Raw genomic sequence first — 4,666 nt, forward strand, 5'->3', positions numbered from 1 at the left:
CATCAATACGGATGTCTACTGTCAGCAACTGGACAAACTGAATGCAGTGATTAAAGAAAAACGGGCAGAATTGGTCAATTGTTAGGGCGTCATCTTCCACCAGGACAACGCTAGGCCACACACATCTTTGGTCACTCGCCAAATTAATGGAGCTTGGTTGGGAATTGATGTTACATCCACCATATAGCCCTAACATTGCGCCGTCAGATTACTATTTATTTCGATCCTTGCAGAACTATTTGGGTGGTAAAACTTTTAAGGATGATGAAGCTGTGAAATCGCACTTGGATCAATTTTTTGCCGATAAAAACCAGAAGTTCTACGAGCGTGGAATTATGAAGTTGCCAGAAAGATGGCAAAAGGTCATTTAACAAAATGGAAAATATGTCAGTGATTAAAGTTCATTCTATGCACAAAAAATTGTATTTTATTTCTATGAAAAAATCGGCAATTACTTTTTGGGCAATCCAATATTATCCTATTTACAATAGCGCTTGCCCGAAGTCCGTCTCCTTCCCAATCATATAAAAAAAGGAATTCGTAGTTCCCGAGGTACCCAGGACGTAACACTACTATCTAGTCTTGAAATCTAATTTGCTAGACACATTTGGGTATTTGAGAGACTCTATACTATACTAAAGGTTAACTCCACGCGATCGTTTTAAATTTCGCAGGCGTTAGCATTGCACCAAGCCGCGACGATAAAACGTGCATAATATATCGCACGCGGCTGCGGCTGCGTGATGTGGAAAACACTCGTAAAGACATTAAGCGCGCAGATTAAATTTCGCATCGTTTCTCAAGGCCTTAAATATCCGTCCTGCCGTTTACGAACGAGACCGTAAAAAATTCTCGCGTCTGTCAACAAACGCTTGAGTTGGAATTTTTTCAACGAGTTTTTCGTGTCGATTGCAAGAAGAAAACCACGCAACTGTCAATCCTTTTTCGCCGTGGTAAACGATGCGACGTGATCACTTCTAAGTTTTCGTAAAAACTCAGTAGTTATGTTCTTCTTTCTTTTGGTTTCTTCCTTCGTTCGTTTTTCTCTTACCACTCCTTCCTACCGTCCATTTCTGCTTTCTGCAGTTCAAAATTGATAACTCTCTAATAATAATCGATATTGTGTTACGCAAGAGCACGATTTTACGACACGACCCACGCGCGCAAAATGCATTATAAACTTTTCTTGAGTGTGTCACGGTGTTACGGAAAGAATATAAAATCGCCGCGCGAATAGTGACTCCGATTTGGCGGTTCTTGCTGTTTTGTCGTTTTGCTATTGCTTATCATGTGTATTCGCGCGTTTTGCATCACGTTTTGCACAAGCGCATTATTCTTGGGAACTATACGTTTTATTTTAATTACATCATTGGCTATCGCGTGTCATGTTTTATCGTATTGTTTTCGCACGTTCGCTGACATTGTCCATCTATAGAAAAAATAATTCTTTTGGTGTAACTGAATTTTCCGCCTGGGAGCTAGACAAAAACTCGATTATAAGAACAGAAATATTTCTTTAGGAGATTTCTACTTAGTCAATTTGCAAACAATAAAGAGATTTGCTCTCAATTCCCGGGAAAAAAATTATATGTGCATTTTGTCTATGTGCATATATAATCATATATCATTTTATATGTTTTACATCTAAAAAATATTGTTATACAAATGTAATTGAAGTAAATTGAAAAAATCTAATTAAGAAGAAATTGTAATTGAACAAAATTTTGTTCATGGCTGCCCACGATGTAAACACTTAATTTAATCAAAATATTTCTTCCGCGTTTCACATTCAACAGTATTTTTTATAATTATATGTAATTATATGTGCTCATACGAAATGAAAACTGTTGAAAGGAAAGCAGAATAAATATCTTAAAGATCTATATATTTTAGATATATTTCTGGAGCTCTCTCATTTTTCCGATCCGTAATCGAGTCGGAAATAATTTTATCTTCGATGTAGGGCTATACGCGACCACATATTACTTATTTCACTATGCAATATTTACGCGAGCGCTCAATTGTTCTCTTGAACCATCCAGCAATGAGCACAGATTTAAACTTAATCGAACATATTTGGGACTTTAGTTGGACGGCATTTGCGGCGGGTATATAACAATATGTAAATTTAAGGTAGTTAGCACAACCTTTGGGTGAAATTTAGTGACGAATTCCGCAGGCACCAATATGTCGTTGCATTAACACTAAACCTACCGACATTTCATGTATACCTAATCCTACCATGAGCGGTCAAATGACCGCTTCAAAAAAACATATGTATCTTAATATAGAAAGAGATTTTAGCCAATTGGATAGTAAACAAAATATTTTTCTGGTACTATAATAAAAACCCGCTCCCCGCTTTTCTATTTAGAAAGTTTGATTTACCTTTNGCACTTATACCACGTAATTATTTCTATTATACACTGTGAAATTTTGATGCTCTCTGTTCGGATCGCAAGACCGTACTGTCGTACAAAGAACGCTATGCATTTGTTCCAATCGAGCTATGCATTTGTTCCAATCGCGCTTTCCAAAGAATATAGTCGTAAATAACATGAATTTTTCAAATGGTCAAATGACCGTTCGTGGTAGACTAGATAGACATGCTATAAATTTTTTTCGGAAAGTAAACAATAAAGAAAGTTGTGAATATTGAAAAATGGGTTGTATGTATATTATAGGAAATGTCAATAAGCTACATGGTAATACAGTAACGTTGTATACGAGAAATTCTAAACGAAATTTCAAAAACGGTCATTTGACCGCGCATGGTAGGTTTAGTGTTAATATCGTTTAACACGTTTAGGCCACGTCAGTCACCGGTGACTGAAAGTAACGTACGATATAAAACTAAAAAAATTACATAGTTTAATAAGTAATTTCAAGATTGTATAATTAATATACTTAAATATTTCTTATCAAAAAATTTTTATTTTTTTACCTGAACGAGATTTCCTCCGAAATGCGCGTAGAATTCAACGTGTTAAAAGACGTCTTACAAAGTAGGGATAGTAATGCTTGATATCAATTTTCTTCCCCCATCAGAGTGAATTTGGAGTAAAAAAATACTGCGAGAGTGACGAATCGCCGAGTTTATATATATATATATATATATATATATATATATACACAGTTGCGTCGGTATTTAAGGGGGAAACCTCCTTTATCGGGTCAAAAAAATCGATATTTTGGAAATGGTCTTAATCGATTGTTAAACTATTCAAGAATATTCCCTGAAAATTTCAAGTCGATATCTGCAGTATTTACGAAGTTACGAAGATAAAGCGGACGGGTCGGGTGACGAGTTCAGACGGGCCTAGCGACTCTCGGGCGGTCGCGTTTATACCTGCGTTTTCGGAGCGTGTTTTAAAAAAGTGAATGCGTTGGGCATGTCGAAAAACGAATGGGCACAAGACTTCGAAATGTAAAAAAAGATAAGAAGCTCGGTGGATGTGGAATGTTGACCGATGTACTGATAAAAAAAAAATAACTCGATACTACGGATTAGCCATACGTCAAAATACTGATTCGGTCCAGGGCATGAAAAAAGCCATTCAAGCAACACTCGATTATCTAACATCCACCGACGAGACACCGAAACACGGAAATTGTCCGGCTTGAGCTGATAGCTGGTGTAAGTGGCGCAAGGCTGAGGCAGCAGGTTGTGCAGCGTCATTTAAACATCCCCCTCCTCTTCACCCAAATGTTGAGAAACATTTGCAACTGATCTTCGACGATGTTTCGAATGACAGTCTTTTGAAAAGGTGTTTAGGCGGTTACACACAGAATATAAATGAAAGTTTCAATTCTACCGTTTGGCGTTTATCTCCTAAACACATTCACAGTGGAGCAAAAATCGTCTGCATTGCTGCGTATATTGCTGCATCGATATTTAACGAAGGCTACAATGCGGTGTTAATGATAATGCACCAATTGGATATCGAAATTGGGATCCAGGCACACAATTTTGCCACAATTAAAGACGAGAAGCGAATAAACAGACAGAACCGCCGAAGCTATAGCAGCTCAAAAGAGACAAGAACGGCTCGTAGGATGGAGATGATGGCTCAAAACAAGTTCTACGAGGAAGCGGAGGGGCTATTTTATGCAGCTGGAATCGCTGATTAGCGTGAGACTGCCGTAAGTTGTGAATATGTAGTATTATATCTAAAACTTTAAACGCGTTTTTCTCGAAACATGTTTTTTCGATTTTGTGTACACGATTAAGAGAAATCTACTGAACCGATTTGGCTTTATGACTTCTCATTTTAAAGATAATTAAATTCTCTTCGATGTGACATTGTTTTAAAAAAAAAAAATTTTTCATATTTTTTTCGTATTTAAAAGTTGAATTTTTAAACGAAAAACGCACTTTCAATTTTGAACTGTGTAAAAACATGCAATTTCGACTTTTTCTTTAAAAAATCGAAATGTCACATAGAAGCTAGTATCATAAATATTACTAAAAATTTTGGTTTTTTTGTTTCAGATCAAAATTAAGGACGCTACAGTGTACACACTCCGTAAGCGAAGCGATAATATGGCGTCCGTTTTTATAGTAAACATTTTTTTTTTTTAAATTCCTGTGTACTCTTCGATTGTGTATTAAACTGTCATAAAAATTTCAAAACGTTTCAAGTTATTATACCCGAGAAAAAAATTC

General features: G+C 36.3%; 1 pseudogene; it reads left to right on the plus strand.

Moving 5' to 3' along the window:
• The first annotated feature begins 3,406 nt into the window (after nucleotides 1-3,406).
• On the plus strand, nucleotides 3,407-4,131 carry LOC106744906 (annotated as a pseudogene).
• The last annotated feature ends 535 nt before the right edge of the window (nucleotides 4,132-4,666 follow it).

This window comes from Dinoponera quadriceps, unplaced genomic scaffold (assembly GCF_001313825.1).
Source record: "Dinoponera quadriceps isolate SergipeBrazil2010 unplaced genomic scaffold, ASM131382v1 scaffold1554, whole genome shotgun sequence".
Lineage (NCBI taxonomy): Eukaryota > Metazoa > Arthropoda > Insecta > Hymenoptera > Formicidae > Dinoponera > Dinoponera quadriceps.